At 33.7% G+C, this 20,749-nt stretch overlaps 1 long non-coding RNA gene across 2 annotated transcripts in view; it reads right to left on the reverse strand.

The window, feature by feature from the left end:
• LOC145686027 (uncharacterized) overlaps positions 1-5,210 on the reverse strand; it is a 39,397-nt gene extending 34,187 nt beyond the window's left edge. The window contains exons 1-2 of one of the 2 annotated variants that reach the window (XR_014131509.1): positions 5,009-5,210; positions 1,147-1,319 (exon numbers count right to left, since the gene is read on the reverse strand). This is a non-coding gene — a long non-coding RNA (uncharacterized LOC145686027). The remainder of the gene's footprint in view (positions 1-1,146; positions 1,320-5,008) is intronic. The other variant, XR_014131508.1, reaches the window with a different exon arrangement.
• Positions 5,211-20,749: the final 15,539 nt, after the last annotated feature.

The following is a 20,749-nucleotide window of genomic DNA, read 5'->3' on the forward strand; positions in this document are numbered from 1 at the left end:
TGATCCCTTCCAGCATAACCCGGTTGTTGCATAATAACATCAAGATGAAACAAACTTACTTCTGTCCATATATGATATGAATATATAGAGCAAATTATTTAAACCAAACAAACCTGGTTTAAACCAAAAAACCGTTTTTTTTTCAATAAAAACCATGGTTCTTGCCAACCCTGATACATACTAATATAAAAAAACGTGGAGAAAGTTATATTGTTTACTGTAACGGTTAGTGACATAACCAAGAAGGCAGCAATCTTATAGAACACAGGAACGTCTTCCCATTTAGCTGTAATAAAAACAGAAAACAACGTGCCCTGCGGGGCACTAACCCGTCTCCACTCGCTAACGCTCACTCGGCATTATTATGTGAATTAAATGTAAAACTTTGGTAAAGAAAGAAACCAATTATTACACTTTTAGCCAAAGCTCACGTTCACGCCTCAAGCTGCGGCTCACGCTCATCACGTTGTCCATCATAAACTCACACAGCCTAGGATCGAACTAGGGATATTGATGAAAGAATCGGTGAAAAGAAAATGTGAAGGGAAAAAGAAAACCCACGCTCATCACGTTGTCCATCATAAACTCACACAGCCTAGGATCGAACTAGGGATATTGATGAAAGAATCGGTGAAAAGAAAACTCATGCTCATCAGGTTGTCCATCATAAACTCACATACTCTAGGATCGAACTAGGGATACTGATGAAAGAATTGGTGAAAAGAAACTGTGAAGGGAAAAAGAAAATTCACGCTTATCACGTTGTCCATTAAAACTCACATACTCTAGGAACGAACTAGGTTCATTGAGAGATCTACTATTTAATACCGTGCCTACAGCCCCTCCACCCCCCAATTTCACACTCAGTTGAATAAACTGTGTCTGTGTAACGTAATTAACTGACAAATTACACTTGTTCTAATACAAAAAGAAGAAATGAATATCGTAATCTGAAAATACATAGTACTGCCCACTGATTTAGTTACTAGTGTGTGTGCATTTCGGGCACGTAGTCTCACGTTCGATTCCCTGCGGGAGAGTACAAAAATGTGATTTCTTAATTATTTACGTTCATTCTTCATCCATCTCGTTTAGCATAAAGAGTATAACTATGGAACGTTATCTGAACATACATAGTTCACTCACCTTTTCTTTATCATGATCCCTTTCTATTTTTAGAGCTTGTCTTTCTTGCTTCAGCTTACATTCCATTTCTTCTTTCGACGTCTTAAGATCCCTAATGTTGCATTCCAGCACTTTGTTCCTCGCATGACAACTAGCTAGTTCCATTTCCGCTGTTTCTAACCTTTCAGCTAAAACTGAAAATATAATAATAAAAATAAATATTATCATTTTCCTAAATTTGCTTTCTGTATAAATATGTAAGAATTCTCAAGGAAGTATTGTGACCTGCTTACCCAACGCAACAGAAGTAAGCATTCTACAAATGAACCACGGTGATCCCCACGTCTTGTTTAGACTACATGGCATAAGCGTTAAGATATAAAACAAACGTTTCATTTGAAGTTTTACAACCCCAAGCAATAGTACTATTTCCACCAGTTGAAGAAAGACACACGCCGCGTTTTCATTTTAACTTTTACGATAATTAACATAGAACAAACGAAAAACAAATAAACAAATGCCGATCGAGTCGAATTGTAGAAGATTCGCTACGCTCGTTTCTATAATTAACAACTAAAACCACGATGCGTAACTAGATCAAACACAACAATAATTTGTCATCACTTATGGAAATTCCCTTTCTTGTATATATATATATATATATATATATATATATATATATATATATATATATTTAAAAAAATAAAAAGAACAGCCCGTTCTGCATTGTTACTACGCCTATATCTGTATTTTGACTTGTTAATTTTATTCAGCGTAATAACAGAACTCAAAGTGAAAGACAATATACGCCAGATAACAAGTATAAAGTACTGTCCTAGCTCCACATACTCAAATTCATTACATTTCAAATCTTTGATCAGTAAATTCATTCTCAGCAACTAAAGTATTTCTTACGGGAAGAGTTATATTACTGGGCGAAAGACACTTTAGGAAGGCTTACTTGTTACGGGTGTGGGGGGGCGCGGTGGCTCAGTGGTAGAGCGTTCACCTCTGGTGCTTGGGGTCCCGGGTTCGATCCCAGCCCCCGCCAAGTGAACTTTGTGGTGGACCAACACCGTGCTCGTGGGTTTTCTCGGGGTTCTCCCGTTTCCTCCCACTTCCTTCATTCCACCATTTCACTCATCTCTCATAATCACCGTCTCCTTTAGCCTAACCGGCATAACCGTGGGACGTAAAACTTAAAGATTTCATTTCATTTTTTTTGTTACGGGTGTAAATACGCGTTCGAAGGAATGCCATTGAAACAGTTGTGATATAAACACCAACCAACATGGGTATGTGGTTGCCACTAAAAACTACAAATGCTACATAATCGAGTCAGGACAGGAGCGCAACAAGGAATGGGGCAGCGTGAATTTGCGTCCGTAAGGAATATGTGCGTCAGCGAGGGTACGTATTCGCGTAAGCTAATGATTACGTAAAGACTAAAAATCATCATATATTGTTATTAGTTACCAGGGTTGGCCAATACCATGGTTTTTATTGAAAAAAACTTTTTTGGGGGGGGTTTAAACTTTTTTTTGTTTAAACCAGTTTTTTGGTTTAAATAATTTACTCTATGTATTCATATTAAATATGGACAGAAATTAGTTTGTTTTCCCTTGGTGTTATTATGCAACAACAAGGTTATGCTGGAAGGGGTAACAAGCTTAAAGCGGAATCCAAACCGCTTCTCGACTTACATCCAAGAGAAATTGTCCATTTGGACACGAAACCGGGACTAATTGGTCACAAATGCGATTGCCGACTCACTCACGAAGGACTTCTGATAAAAATACGTTGTACCGATCTTTACATGGTCCTACTTGTTAATATAATTGTCAAGAGTAATTTCAGAAGGACAAAAAGACAAACAGTTACACAAGTAAAAACATTATAAAGAATTATATATAAATCGGTAAACTCCCGCCTTAACCATTAGGAAAATTCTGTTATTACTATACATGTATCTGTATGTAAAATTTTAAGGTCAACGGATCATAATCACTACGCTAAAATTGAAGTATTAAATTACAAATTGGTATGTATATATCATTCAATAAAATTAAAACCAAGTCAAATCCAAGCTGATGTTGGAAGCTACGTAGGCACTTGATAAATTTGGCAATTTCTATCAATATATTTAAGCAACCTTGGCTTCTTTATAAAACAACAGGCATTCATTCAAGTAGAAATATATCATTTGGTTTCATTTCGTATGTTTAGGCTTAACATCCTTATGAAATACCAAGTTTATCACGGAGAAGACTTCTGCTTAGAGGGACACCTCGAATCGCTACTTGGTTTACACTTCAAAGATGGGTTGTAGTTCGACCGAGAATTAAACACGGGACCCCTTGATTAAAGGGTGGAAAGTAGATAAATGTAATGCGGATGGTTTGATATGTGGAAACGTCACCATGAAGTTCACACGATTTAAAGCATTTTTCGTTTTTTTTCTTTTTTTGGTTTAAACCAGTTGATTTTTTTTGAAAAAAAAAAACAGCTGGTTTAAACCAGCCAACCCTGTTAATTACACACTGCACTGTTAATTGCACACTGAAATAAAAGTAGTACTCCTTTTGTAAATTTTGCAAATCTATACGGACCTAAAATAGTACATTCCCACGTAAATGTAAACTAAAACAAATACATTACAATACAAATTAAAATCAAGTTGTATAACCTCTACTGTTACAAAAAATACACCGCTCGTTCTGCCATAAACTACTACAGCGCTCATCCCGGAAAGTTAAAATTTGACTCTGTTCAAGAATGTATATAAGTAATCAAAATATAAGGAATGTGAATATGGATGAAATAATCAGATGAAAATCGTAATCTGACGTGTAAGTTTTAAAACGTAATTCAAAGTATACGCTTGTATTTACATACTGCACAAGGAAGCCACCATGAACTCAAGTTATGAAGGCAATGTTCCAGTAAAATACAACTTCTTAATTGCTTTTTATATGCGAGAATAAACCATTAAAATGTACAGGAGAAATATGTAAATTGTTCTATTTTTCAATATCACTCTTTACTCGCAGTCGCATCTACACTTTGCTGCCTCCTCTACCTTTACCGTTCTGATTCAGACAGCACTAGTGCTTGCTAGTTCCCACACAGCACGGGTCATTTTGAACTGTAGCATGGTGTATATCCGAACTCTACGACACTATATTTATTCGCACAAAGCTAAAGCCTTCCTAGACTGAATCTGCTTCGAGAAATGTAGCTCTTCACTTTGAAAATATTCTCTAAGCTAGTAAACAGTGAATTTTCCGATTAAAGAAGCTAACATAAATATTGGCAGTATCTGACCTAAAATAGAATAGCGCAGTATACGTTAATACATTACTGCTGCTGTATTCTGACAACTCATCTCCACTTTGGGTTAGTTTATCAACCTAAAAAAAAAAGAAAAAAACTATGGAAGTTTACCAGATCTTTCAGTGTTAAGCAGATTTATTCTGTACATTACGATTAATTTTATTCTCGCCTTATGTAATTGACCCCACATTTTATTACCCAAGCCTGGCCCTTGCAATCAGGAACCTCAAATTAGAACAGAAAAGACGGTGCAGTTTTACTATACGGATCCACACATTGTAAAATGTACAGAAAAATTTTGGAAAGTGTTTAATTTGCCCATTTTATGTTGAGAACAGAACCCAACGAATCCCTGGGGGAGGGGGGAGCTTCTAACCTTTCTACGGCTACTCCTAATACTGCATACACTATGGATCCGGATAGTAAAACTGCACGGAATAGACTAATCTATAGTTTGCTTTCTCAGACTCATTGCACACTCATTTCCGTTTACATTAACTTTATGCTCACAAGATACTTTATCGAAAATATCTCCAACGTCGATATCTACCTTCCTCTGCTGATGGTTCTTCCTTTTTCTTTTTCCGTAATTGTCTTTGGCCATCACTATCCCCTTTCCTTTTATTTAAGAGGTCGAATGTGTCGTCAAAATTTAGTTTGTGGCTATAGGTCTATTCGGAAAAGTATTTTCAGTACCTACATAGCTACTGAATCGATCCATTAACTTCCCTATAGATCTCGTATCAGAAGTCAGAGAATACATGATTCCTTCTTTCAGATAACTCTTCGCTTCACACAACTTAACTTGACAGTATTTAAGCTTCATACATTATTTTCCTGTACTTTACTTCACCGGATAATAATTGGTACAGTATAAATCCTGCATAACACTCAGAATAAAATTTTTAAAATACACACGCACGACACAGGAACATACGAAAATTCCAATGATGCCAGGCCGGCAAAGAACATTCCTTTATATTGTATCTCAATCTTCACTAATAATTAAATTCGTATTTCAGGATCAGCCCATGTTTCAACTGAAAATATCACAGCATACATAAATAGCCCATTTTATGTCGTGAACAGAACTATACCAACCTCTGCGTGACTTCAAAGGCGGCCAAATGAAACACTACTTTTGCGTTGCATTGACGCAAATCGGTATGAAAAGTGGCTCCAAGACTGAACGTCCTGTGGAGAGTCAATTTCAGTGATGTCACAACTATAACGTGTGATGCTAATTTCTGTATTCAGAGACACCTTAATGAAGCAAGCAACGTTCAATATCAAGAAACGCCAGCCACGACTTCCCCGCAGAGCTGTCCAAACATATTAAGAGGAAAGAGATAACTTCCATCTGAAAAATGGTAAGCACTGAACGCGACCGTCTGTACCGTAGCCACCATTATATGGTGGCTATATTGTACTGTCAAAATAACTTGTGTGTTTTTCACTGACCATCACACACGCACAAATATAACTATACATTCACACACATTCTTCTGTCATGAATTATTTGTGTAAACATATGCCAACAACTAAAAGGTTTCTGAGGAATATTAACAAACTATTTAGAATAATTGTGTAACCCTGAAGTAAGTATATTAGAAAATTTAAGTTGCAAATTTGATATCTACAATAATACATGTTTTAAAAGCGTGCAAATGCAGCTACATACTAGTATGGTCACAACTCGCCTCATTGAGTTGAGTTGATTTTGAGTTTAATGTCCCTTTCAGCAGTGAGGCTATATGGTACGGGACCTACTGATTAACGTGGAATCCGACCACATGCGCTCCTGCCGGAACTCGACTCATGTTGTTAATGTGAAAGAGAATATAGTTTCTATGTTTTATTACTCTATCCATGAAACTCGTCATGATAAATTAATTGGATTGACGGCTGACAGCGTAAATCTTTGTATTATTTTGTTTTTACATCGCTATATTGATCTTATGAACTTACATAAAATTAAATTAAAAATAAATAAAACTAACCATGGGTTGCATAGATGTGAATATTATTTTGTAATAAAAAATATTAATTATATTTCTCTAACTTCCACAAACACGCTTATTTGTATTCAGAAGTATTTTCAGTTACTTCACTAATCTTCCTAAGATTGATCACAAGTGACAACGAACGAAATGCATTTATTTCTCAAAGTGTACTTAGCAAATCTCATCAACTTTTTTAATCTGCTAATTCTAACCTATTCCCTTTGTGTGTTGTATGCTCTTTTCAGTTTACATGTTAAATTTATGCATGTACTACCGAAAGGCAAGGTAAAATAAATGTTTTACTCTTCTCCACTTTTGTATTTAAAAGCTCTTTCTTTGTTCGAGTATTCTTCGTGTAGGAATGTGTACAGTTCTTCAGTTGTATACAAGGTTAGAGACTGAGAACATAAGATAGTTAATCCATCATTTCCAATACGATCTTCTTCGCTTGAAAGACCGTATGGTGGTTTACCGGTACAGTGCTCACCTCTAGTGTGAGGCGGCCCTGGTTTGATCCCGACCACGCAAATTTGTGATGGACAACATACTTTTCGTCGTTTTCAAGGTTCTTTTCCATTTCCTAAAATATTCAAACTCCACCATTTCTTTCATAATAAGGTCATTTTGAACCCGCGAACTACGCGTTCGCAGGAGGCGCTAGGTGAAGAGAGCGCCAAGCTGGAAAAAGAATTTTGAGTTTAAATTTTAATATTTATACAGAGAATATGTGATGAGAAATTTTCCAAATAGGTTCATATAAATATTGTACAGACTAAGTTTGCAGAAGGGCTACTTGGCCCTGATCTTTTCGTCTTCCTTTCTTCAGTTCGTAGAGCCGATTAGTGAAATTTTAAAAAATCTTGTTTGGTTCAGATATAGTTGAATGGTGAAAATATATGTATTAGTATGCATACTTATGTGTATCAGGATTTACTTTCTTGTATATATGGAATGCGATGTACATTTGTTGAAGTGAGTAGCGTAAATTTTAGTAGTAAGTGTGAGAGAATATATGAAATATGTATCGATGGACAGTGTATTGTTCTTTGTTCAATTATCATCGTTCAGTTATAATATGTACATTATTTCTTCTTAAAAAAATAATTATGTATATTCTCCAACATATTTAAATTAGAAAAATGTTTCAGAAACAATTGCGATAAAATTCATTTTAGGTATAACAAGGAATATGTACTTTTATTGTAACAGAAGCATATATTATGAGAATAATGTAAAAGTATTTCTTTGATATATAATAAAATACTATCAGCTAAAAGCATAAACATGATAGTAAACAGTTTCTATTCATATTCTATTCTAAACAGTAACCGGGAGGGGCTTCTCGAGCCCACTCGTTTATATTTCTTGAAAAAACCCCGTCGTAAGTCTTGATGAAAATATTAAGAATTTTATTTATTTTGTATTATTACTTCTTTGATAAATCCACATCATTAATGTGCATTTTTATTTAGTAACTTGTAAGTTAAAAATTATTTCAAAGTAGTGGGCTCATCGAACCCCCTCCTTGGACTTCCATGTGACATAATTTCTACAAGTATATTTCCTGAAAAACTCCGTCGTAAGTCTTGATTAAAATATTGAGAATTTTATTTGTTGTCTATTATTACTTCTTTCATAAATCCACATCATTAATGTGCGGTATTATTTAATAACTTGTAAATTATAAATTATTTCTAAGTAGTGGGCTCATCGAACCCCCTCCTTGGACTTCCATGTGACATATTTTCTTCTACAAGTATACTTCCTGAACTTAGATTTTTTTCGTTTGCATTTAACAAGGATTGTGTTCTTATGTTGGGAAACAACATATCAGCCACGAGTAAGTTCTGAATGCTTATTCTATATTCATTTCTTGTTTGATGGCATTATGTGAGTTATAGTATGTTATACTGTGGGTTCAAGGAACCCCCCCTTCGACCTACTTGAGACAAAAATAAATTCTTGGACTTCCTAGGGTTAATTTACAGTAGAAGGTAACAAAAACATTTCCATACAAAATTAATAGATGTTTTGAAAATATTTCTGGAAAATATTTCTCATATTACGAACGAATTTATTTTTAAAATATTCGAAACATTTTTAAAATTATATTTCATACGTTTTCTCGTAACAATAGAAAAGATTGCAAGTAACAAGTTGGAAAACATTTGTAAAATCTATGGAATATATTTCCTATTCTGTTTTTTATATAATGTATGTAAAACATTTTCAGTATTACTTTGAAAAAATTTTCTCTCTCAACATTGAAAACATATTGCATTACATTCAACACAATAGTAGAATTTGTGAAAATTTTCCTTAGATTATTTTCCTTCTAACGTTCTAAAAATATACTTATTGTACTTCATAAAATGTTTTCCAAACATTTTTTAAAAATATTTCCGGTAAGTATTTGGGATATTTCTCAGATATAACAAGAAATGTATTTTCTCCAGTAACGGAAGAGTATATTCTGAAAACAATGTAAAAATATTTCTATAATATATCAGAAAATGTTGTTTACTAAAAACACAAAACATTTTCCAAAATATAACGGGAAACATCTTCTATTCATTTTTAATATGTTTACTTTTCCCTGTTTTAGAGTTTTATATTCAAAATCCGATAAAATATTCTGGAAATAAGACTAAAATATTGTACGAAAATATTCCATTTAAGTTATAATAGAAGGTTACCAAAATACTTTTGTTAAAATTAAGTAAACCTTTTTAAAACATTTCTGAAAAATATTTCTTATATTACGAAAGAATTTATTTTTAAAATATTCTAAACGTTTTAAAAATATATATATTCAATATGTTTTCTTGTAAAAATAGAAAATATTGCAAATAACCTATTAGAAAACATTTTTCAAATATATGTAATATGTTTCCTTTCATTGTTTCCCATATCATATATTGAGAACATTTTTATTATCATTTCGAAAATATTTTCCTTCTCAATAGTGAAAACATATTAGATTACATCCAATAAAATATTTCTGATACATTTTGTGAATATTTTCCTGGATATACTTTCCGGCTAGCATTCTCAAAATGTACTTTCGGTCATTTCTAAAATGTTTTCTAAACATTTTTGGGAAAATATTTTCCGGAAATATTCGGAATACATTAGGGAAACCAGCATGGAAATCTCCAGAGAAGGAAAACCTTTTGGAAACCAAGGAAAATATTTTCTTTTGGTTGAGAAAATATTCCTTGCTGTGTGGGAATCGGTTTGAAAATACCCTCTCGTCCTACCTTCGCATTGAAACCGCCTAACAGAATTTTCATATAGCATTGCGGGAGATGATCAAATACCCGTTCTATTCTTTCGTAAAAAACTGTCATTCTTTTTATTATTGTCATCCTTATTTTCTGTTGGGGCATGTGCATTTAAAACAATAATATTACATCACCGACTCTTAAGAGAAGTAAAAGAAATTCTATCATTGACAAATTCAACCCATGTAATTGCTGATATTATTCGTTTGTGAACGAAAAGACCTGTTTCTAGTTGGTAATTTTTAATTCGTTCTCCATAAGAGATTGTAAAATTTCCCGACTTACTCCTCCATTTCCTTTTCATCTAACTTCCTGATGTCCCACTAGGTCCATCCTCTATTTCTAATCTCATTTTTTACAAATTTTAACGCGCCTGCCCTATAGAGACTTCTTATGTTTCATGTTCCAAATCTCATGTCGATTTTACTTTGCGGAGTTCGTGCCAAGTTATCAGTTCTGATCCGAGGATTCTGCGAACTTATCTGAACAATCTTTTTTTTACAGGATGAAGTTGTTAGCCTCACACCGAATTCTCAAGCTGGATTATCACCCCTTGTCTGTCCGCAACTGCTTACTCACTATATTCGCAGCTAACCTCTATGATATATCCCAGAGGCCTTCTCCTCGATCCACAACCTGAGGACGCGCCGTGCTGTGGTGACAGGAAGACCACATTTTACGGAAATTAATACAGCTATATTTCAGAAATACAACAAGTACTGATTATCCGAACACTGCTTTAAAACACACAGGAACAATGAATATGCTCAGATATATGGATGCATATTAAGACTGTGAAAGCTTCGATGCCGTAAAAATCGTAAATTAGAGACTAGCGTCAGTGTAGTATTACATAAATGCATCGTACGTTTGACTATCCGAACCATTCTTGATGCATCACATTGTTTCGTTTTATAGCTATATAACTTTATAATATTTTTGTAAGTGATTATACTGTTTACCTGTTCTCTGCCAATAGCAACTGTATGAATTTATAATACAAAACTGAAATACAGAAGAATGAAATAAAATAAAAAGCGATATTTCGCAGGGCATCTTATGTAAAGGGCGCCTTGTATTCTTCACAGGTTCTGTACTACCAGTCAGTATTTGTATTTATTAAACAAAGCTGGTATACAGGATAACTAAAACCACTTATCTATAATGTGATGTTTCGTTGGGCGCTTTATATAAACTGCGCACTGTGCTTTTCACGGGTTCTTCGCGAACAGTAACTGTGTGTATTTATTGTACAGAACTGCTATACCAGAAGAGTAAATAAAATCGTTCATCTTTGATGTGGTCTCGGAAGGGCGCCTAATGTAAAGGGCGCACTGCGCCTTTCACGGGTTCTTTACCAATGAAACTGTAATAATGTATTACTAAAAATTGTACCTTTATTTATACTGTGATATTTCGGAGGGCGCACCGGGACACGTCCCGGTGTCCCGATGGGCCAGCACGGGCCTGGGTTCAAGGCTTTTGGGGACACCCAAATTCAGAATAAATTTTATATTTTACACATGTCGACAATATTGCGTAAAATTGTAGTACCAGTAAGCCTATATTTAAAAAAAATATATCGGAATTTCGAAGAAGGGAACTAGATAGCAGTATGAAGCAAATGAAATTATTGTTTACCCAGTTTTCTAATATATATTACATGTTATTCCTAGTATTATCACCTTTGGGTTAGTTGTTCTCTCTTTCCACTTGGATCTAGGGTTGTCATTATTTGATATTGATGATAATGATTCCGGGCTACCACTAGGTACATAATCTTAACTTAAACATGAACTGAAAATGACCTTCGTTTACTATACCATTAGTTTCAGTGTTTTCTTCGCCCGCTTTCTTGGCGTTATTCGATTCTAATGTTGATGGTAACGATTCTGGATCAGCAATAGGCACATAATTATTACTAGAAAAAAAAACTCAAAATATTTTGTTTGTTTTCTGTAAAGACTCAAAGTTTTCTTGTACCGTTTTCTCGGTGTTATCCAATTTGATTAACTCAAGAACTCTTCTCTCCCTCGAAGTCATTTTGTAATTCGTAAACGAACTGTGGAGGATGACGTGCTAGTCAGCACTACACTTCATTTGCTACTCTTTCTTTTTTGTAATTCTTCCTAAGGAACGAAAATATCACTAAAAAATCAAAAGTCGGCAACTAAAGGCTCTCTAAAATAACCTTCATTGTTGTAGACTAGTAGTTGTCAAAAATGTAATTTGCACATTTTCCTAGGGAGTAAAAGGTGAACAGACATTTCGTTTCGCTTATGTAATAATTATTTATTTTTTATTTACTTGTTTTTTTAAAATAAAGATACAACATTGTGCTTTGAGTGTAAATATTACTTATCCCAGCTTAGAACAATGTTACTCAGTAAAACGTATTTTTTTTTCAAAATTAATCTGTTTTCAAGTCAGAGAAACGTATGATCCAATATGTCCCTTTGGTCCTGAAAATTGAATGACCTCTTATGAGACAAAAGAACGTATTGGATGTTACTCTCCTCTGATTCTAAGATCAGTTCGTAAATGAGAGATACGGTGCTGCCTTTTAACGGTAAGGAGAAGAGATTGAGTCACATTGATTTGGCACCAAGTGGGCCTTTCAAAAATTATGTAGTTGTATATAAAAAAATCCGATTTTTGGAATTACGTTCCTATTCTTCTCATATGACGATATGTTACAAACTTTTTGAAATTATAATCTCTTCTGATAATCAGTATGTGTCCTCATTATGAACCCATATGCTACATACGGTCCTGGCATCACAAAACTAAATGTTGCCCACGTCCTATACGTATATAATGTTACTGCAGATGACGTCACATGACTGACGTCATTACACTTATATGGACAGTACATATAATACATGCGTTTTCAGCTACACGTTTGTTGGAGGATTTATATACGTGTGTAATTACGTTAAATCCAAAAACTACAGGAATTAAGCATGTAACCTACGTTTTTAAGTACACCACCTACATTTTTCTCAGTGCACTTTCGGAAAATTATATCAAATAAAACACCGAATTATCCCTTAAATTTATTATTATTATTATTATTATTATTATTATTATTATTATTATTATTATTATTATTATTATTATTATTATTATTATTATTATTATTATTATTATTATTATCAGGTACTATTATCTGTGTCATTGGTCTGAAACAAGAGGTCTTTTACAACCTCTACCACCAGTGATACTGTATCGATTATTTTTCTTGCATTTTTCTTCAATTCCTGTTTCTAAAACAGCCCATTTACTTCGGAGACCAAATGTTTCCACTGAAAAATATTCACATTGGAACAAAGTATGTCTTCTTTTACTAGAATAAGACTAGAAATTAGCGTATATTTCTGTATCCTAAATGACACCGCGTCCAAGATGACCGCCCTATTTTTTAACAATTTTTTACAAGAAATCTGTAATGTCATTTTAAATTTTGCCAGGGTAACAAGATTGTCCTCCAACATACGAGTCTTGCGTATCTTAGTAGGATCTTAGTAGAGCTAAACAATATATTTTGGAAGCATGTATTCCTCAAAATCAAGGAGAGGTAATGGTTCCCTGTCCTTTCCAAATGACGCCCTCCGAAAAATACATCCACGGCACGTACTGAGAAAATTTTCGTAAGTTACATTAAAATTATACTAATAATCGTGTCAGACAGATATGTTCTTTAATCTTTCTAACTGGATTCGTTCACTGGATCTGCGAACGTTCAAAGTACTAGATGAGGCGGAGAGTAGAGTTATTGCTTAATTGAACTTCATGATTCTTTTGAGAGAAACTCCACACTGTCTGACAGAAAAGTAAGACGTGCGTTTCTAAGCACGACATTAGGGAAAAAGTGTTGAATTCCCAAGAATACAGTACTTTTTCAAATTACCATTGATACTAGTTCCCAAAAGAATATCTTCCACACTGTTTTGAAACCGAAAGAACAGGCATTCCAATTAAATAGTTTAAATCGTTATACATTACAAATATAATTAACCTGGCATATACGTACACTAAAATGAACGTTCCAATGCTAGTAAAATAGGTTTATATAATTATTCTTGTTTTTCCGAAATTCCTAAATCGTCAGGATATAAGAATTGAGAAACTGTAAATTATTTGGTTATTTTTCTTATATAAAGTGGCAGATTATCACAAAAATACATAAAAAATCAACAAGTTATTTACAGAAATACTGTTAGATGCCCTTCTCCCTTGTATAATGGCCACTGCGCTTGCTTTGCGTGCAGTAGGTCTGAAATCTGATTCAAGATGAGGAGGTTTAAAGTGCAATACGATATTTAGGGTTCAGCTTTAAACTGTAAATCCACGTCTCATGTAGACTCGGGACGCCAAGCTTCAGCAAATCCCTTCAAATAAATATATATAGCAATATTTTGAGAACTTCTTATATTAATTGTTTGATTATCTTCTCTTCTGTCAGCAGCAAAGCCTTCTCTGATTTGGAAACCCATATCTAGTAATGTGTTTACACATATTGGCAGTTTTTCAGTTACGAATGAACAAATCATTACAAATATTTTCATGAAGTCCAATCCATAACAAAGGACTACACATATGGATTTTTACTTTTACAATTACAATTTTTAAATTATTCATTTGTCCCATTTTTATATGTAACAATTTGAATAGCACATTCATGAAACCTTTTCTCTCTCTCTCTCTCTCTTGTAGTAGACTGCAGAAAGTAACATTTATTAACTTTGAGCTTCGTCCGCAGTAGTCCGCTTTTGAACAATGGCATGAGATATTTTTGTGAGCCAGCTTTCATTGACGCAGCAGCGTCTATTTTTTCTTTTTCTTTTTTTTTTTAGCTAAAATCAGAAAAATGGAGAACAATTTCATTTTTCTTTCACATTCTTTTCTCGTCACGTATATACACTTATTAGAAATCAGAAACAAACATATCTTTATTTAAATAAAGCTATTTTTCGTGCAGATGAACGCAAACATCAAATTATTTTTATATTATGTTTCTTTCACAAAATATGAACAGACCCACATGTCTTAATTCCAAGTAATAGCTCCTTCGCTCCTAAATACGTGGTAAACATACGCATCTTTGTCCCGAGAGTCTCGGGTTTGATTCCGTCCATGATCTCTTGTGGTTTCATCCTACTTTAAACGGTAGGGCCAAATCCTGTATATATTCTTGCTTATGACAGGCACGCGAAAAAATTATTCCCTAAACAATAATAATCCAAGAAATAGCCTGCGAGAACCTTATAGGTTAGTCATTCTCTATACAGTGAGATATTGATTAGTAAACTGCTAGAACGATAAAAGCAATATAATTTCTGAGAATACAACGCATCTTACTAGTAAATTTATATACATTATAAATATGTATTTTCAATTTAAGATAAATTCTTCTGTTTTCAACATTAATACTTAAACACTATAGTAACAAATAATGTTCAAAATATAATACAACGAGAACGATTACTATTCAAGTTTAGTTCAAAATCAAACACAATAATGGAACACACACAATAGTAAGGAAATGTCAATATATACTGTATGCAAAACAGTTTGCATTTATTTTTATAAGCTGTTGAGGTAAGACTTCTAACTCGAAGTGCAAATTTTCATTGACCTTTCATATTAGTTTTAGCCCCAACAAGTGAAGAAATAACTATGATTCGTTCAAATGCGACGAGACAAGAGAATTTCCGGAATACTAAATCTCTTTATGTTATACAACAAATTATTTATTTCCTTCAGTTCACCGTGCTCTGCCTGCTGTTTCTTTCAAACTTCTGGGCTCGTTCCTCCCTTACAGGAAAGATCTAAATGACAGTTGCATTATCATTCATTTTATTTCATGTTAGATCAATTCGTAACCTGTAGTCGAAATACTTGATTTTTCCATTCAAGAAATCCCGCCTTCAGAGATACAGGAAAGCAAGAAGAGAGTTTGAAAGTAGTCGGTATTTTAAACATATATATACAAAATAACGAGTCTGTAGTCTGAATACAATGAACTAAGGGTGGCGGACTCGTAGTGTTAGTGTTACGTACGGGACTAGACGAGTTACAGGAAATGTACGTATTCATATGAGACAAAATAGTATTTCGTGGAAACTTTTCCAACATTCTAATCAATGCACGTACACAGGGACTAATTTGGGGAGGGGTCCGAAGGTTTTCGAAGGTTAAAATTCAATATGAGAAAAAACTGTATTAATATTTGTAAATTATTCATGAACTAAACCACATTTATAGACAAATTGGAATTTGGTGAAGTACGAACTCCAGAACTCTGTCCACTGTGTAGGTCATAGTAAATTCTTATAAGCATACAGAGTCCCACAACTTGTTACGAAACAACTAATAATCAGACACGACAACGGCGATGAACTTGATGAACGAGGCAGTATTTTTATTTTTCATTTTGGTCTGTTAGATATTCAGATTTTATTTAGCTATAGAAAATTTGTTTTGTAATTACTTCTCTTTCTAGACTATAATTATGTTAATTTGAAAGCACTTTTAAATCTTTATATTTTGCACACTCAGGCATTTTTTTTTGTCTCTTAAATAAGATTCGTATGTTGTGGACAGAGTTAGTTAACGTGTAGCATTATTTAAATTGTTTTATATTCGTGCGGAATATGCACGTTTAGGTGAATGTGATGTTTTATATTTCAATATGTAGCACAGCACACTAAGAAAAATCCGTTCTCCGGACAGCGGTATGCTTCATATTCAGTACCTTTAGATGTTACGTCATGCTACATGTTATATAAGTCCAGTTGTATATGAGACCCTGACCGCCTACCTTGTTTCATATGGAAAGTACGTACAGATGGAACAGTTAAACAGAAAGTATTATTAAACATACGTATTCATTTATACGTTTGCTGTACGTTAAGTCTAAAAGCTACAAGATTTACAAATGTAACATGCGATTTTATTTAGGCCACATACATTTTTCTCAGTGTATAGGAGAGAATTAGTCCCTATTGGGTTTTGTTTACTAAAATTTTTCTTGCATATTTACTTTTCTTCCCGTCAGAGAGTTAAAAAGTATCAAGAACTAGTTCATAGATCATCACCAAATTTGATCAAAATGTAAAAGATCCCGGGTTCGATTTCCGGTGGGGTCACTCGGTCGAGAAAGAGTAACACGCTTTTTCAGGGCAGCCATTCTGAATGAGGTTTTCCTGGGTTTTCCTCATTCACACCAGGCAAATGCCGGAGTGGTACCTAACTTATAGGTCCCAGGCCGCTTTGTTCCTTCTCTTTCTCCGGATTGTGTTCTCGCCGAGGGACGTTATTACTTCAAATCCTGAAGGGTTAAATAGCCTAAGATGCCGAGAGCCTAGAAATCCAAATCATAAAACCTAAAATGTAAAACGTCAAAAGCTAGGAGAGGAGTTAAGACTTCCGAGCCGATACTCAAACCGGCAGTGGTACAGATTAACCATTTGTGGTTTTAACGTTGATCATTAAAGAAGGAAAACGATATGAAATAGGGATAAACGGTTTCCAGGAATAAAATAAACGTTTCAAGAGTGTATACCATTTCCACCGTAATCTCTCTATTGAAACCGGAAGTGGGAAATATAAACTTTGGTTTCAACGTTGATAGTGAAATCGTGAAAATGGTAACATATAGTGACAAGGGGTTTTCAGCAATCCATTAAGTGGCTCGAGAGTATATTCCATCTCCGCTGTATTATCTCTACCACACGGCATTGGGAGAAAATCTACCACTTCCAATTTTAATGGTGATCACTATAGAGTAAAAACCAGTAATGAACAGAGCGAATCTTGTAATCAGCTAAACATCCAAGAATATATTCCACTTCCATTTTTAAGTATCCCCTAAGATCCGAAGTGGTAGAATTGGACAACGATTTCCGGTCTTAATTTTCATCTCCATAGAGCAAAACTAATAAGAGAATCAATACTGTGTTCTATGGAATTTATTTAACGTTCTAAGGAAAGGTTCAATCTTTCTTTTACACTACCATTCAAACCGAAAGTGACAGAAATCGGCCACATACGACATAACGTTGATCGTTATAGAGTAAGAATGATGACAAATAGGGAGAAATGGTTTCCAGTGATCAAGTATGCTTCCAAAAATATGTTACATATCCACTTAAGTTTCTGTACTTAAACGAGAAATGCACTAACGCTCTCTCCTTCGGTATTAGCGTTCCCGGTGGAGACATTCGGTTGAAACGTTTTAATGTTTTCTCAGGCCAGCCATGCTGTATGAGGTTTACTTGGGTTTTCCTCATTCGCACCAGGCAAATGCCGGGGTGATACCTAACATATAGGTTCCAGACCGCTTCCCTCCTTCCCTTTCACTGGATAGTGTGATCGCATCTTAAATCGCATTAAATCTTAAATCCTTAAATGGCATAAATCTACTACCACTTTTAGTTGCAGATCAAAGAATACAGTAGGCAGTCCATTCGGTAGATATTCATATTCATATTCATATTCATATCGTCTTTATTGCAGAAACTTCAAAGGACATCTAAAGCATTACAATCGTCAGATCTTAAAGTTACAGATGAAAATGCATGTACAATATTTACAAAAGGAAAAAATTGGATACATAATATTTACAAATATGGATACAGAAAAGAAAGAAAGAAAAAATATATAAAGATATAACTGTAATACATATCAATTGTAATTCCAATACAAAGAATAACGATCACAACACAATACAATAGATAACTACTCGTACTATACATGTCTATTTATTTCTCTCATAGTTCTTCAATTTTTCACTTTAATTGCTTTGTAATTTCGTAAAACTCTTCTATATCATATATTGGATTATCTAATAAGAGTGATTTGAGTTTACTTTTAAAAGTACCCACTTCGGTATCTCTCAGTGCTTTTGGGAGAGAGTTGAATAATTTTGCGGACGTGCCAATAAAACTCTTTTGTGTTTTGGTATAATTGTAATACACTGCCATTATATTATCTTTGTATCTTGTGTTATATGAATGATACCTGGAATGTTCAGGGAAGTTATCCCTATTCTCTTTTACATACATTAAACATTGAAAAACAAAAATAGCAGGAAGAGTCATTATTTTGAGTAGCTTGAAACTAGGTTTGCAGTGACTACGAGAAGGAAGACTACATAACAATCTGACAGCTTTCTTTTGCAGCTTTAAAAGCTTATAAATGTTACTAGATCCACCCCAAAGAATAGTACCATATGATAGAAAGCTGTGGATTTGGGCAAAGTAAACAATTCTTAAGATTTTCAAACTAACGCAACTTCTTAATTTTCTCAACATGTATATACCCTTTGTTACACTAGCTGCCGTGATTTCAATGTGATTATACCAGTTTAATTTTGAATCAAGTTCAAATCCCAAAAATTTAACTGTAGAATATTTTTCTGTGTAATCTAGATTGTTATATGTAACATTAAGATCTTGTATTTTACTCAGGTTTAAACACAAAAGGTTTGCAGTACACCAATCCTCAACTACGGTTGTTATATTTTGGGTTAATTGTTCTCTTTCGATAGTTGATTTAGAACTTACACAGACTCCAAAGTCATCAGCGAAAAGATAGCCTTTAGCGGGAATAGTAGCTACTTTGGGAAGGTCATTGATATAAATAAGGAATAAAATGGGACCCAGAACAGATCCCTGTGGTACCCCAGAACCCACTTGTAAGTATTTGGAGTTCGAATTATGGAATTCTACTTTTTGATATCTGTCTGATAAATATGATTTTATAAGGTTTAATGCATCATGTTGAAAACCGTAGTATTTTAATTTACTTAAAATAATCTTATGAGATACCGTGTCGAACGCTTTTGACAAGTCATAAAATCTAACTTTAGTAAAGTATTTACTTTCTAAACTGTCTAAAAGATCTTTAACTAAAGAAGTTGTTGCTTTAATTGTACCTAATCCTTCTCTATACCCAAATTGGGAGCTACTAAACAATGAATTACTCTCAAAATATTTAACTATTTGATCATTGAGTAATATTTCAACAAGCTTGGCTACTACAGGGATTATAGATATAGGTCTATAGTTGTCACATTCTGAATTATTGCCCTTTTTGTGTACTGGAATTACTTTAACATATTTTAACATATCAGGAAATATCGACTCTAATATGCAACTGTTGACAATGTGTGTTAAAGGTTCAGTAATAAAATGTATGTCACTTTTAAGTATAATAGAATTAAGACCATATACATCACAGGTACTACTATTTTTCATCTTCAAAATTGCTTTTTCAACGTCCTTAACAGTTACTAATTTGAAGCTAAAAGTACAAGATGGTTGAGGAATAGAATTCAGATAAATATAAAAATTTCTACTAGGAATTTTTGCCTTAATCTTCTTTACTATTTCATTTATTTTATTAATGAAAAAATCATTCAAATCTGTAGCGGTAATTGAAGTAGGTTCATTTTCATTTTTCCTAGTTAAATTGCATTCCCTTCTTACAATATTCCACATGGCCTTACTTTTGTTTCCAGCATTATTTATTAGTGAGTCATTATTTTTTATCCTGGTCTCTTTCAATAACTTCCTAAATTGCTTTTTATATTTTATATGAAGTTCTTTAAATGACTTATCGCCAGTGCTTATGTAGAAATCATAATACATGTTACATAGATCTTTAACTCGATCTAGTTCTATGCTTTTAACTTTGTTAGCTTTAGGCATCGTCGATTTGTCTTTTAATGGCTTTAAGGGAAATGCAGTCTCAGCTGCGTAAATCAATGAATTTAACAAAAACGTAATTTTAAATCAATACATATTGGTCCAATTAACGTTACTTAAAAGATGTCTGAAAGTAACTTTACTATCATCAGTGATGTTGCGTGCCAGTTGCTTAGTATGAACTTGAGGAATAGAACTAAATTTTTTGTACCTGTCATTTTTCGTAACAATTAAATCTAAGCTACCTATTACTGGCCAATGGTCTGAAATCCAAGTTTTTATCACATAACAA

This window comes from Thermobia domestica, chromosome 5 (genome assembly GCF_964235325.1).
Source record: "Thermobia domestica chromosome 5, izTheDome1.hap1.1, whole genome shotgun sequence".
Taxonomy (NCBI): Eukaryota; Metazoa; Arthropoda; class Insecta; order Zygentoma; family Lepismatidae; genus Thermobia; species Thermobia domestica.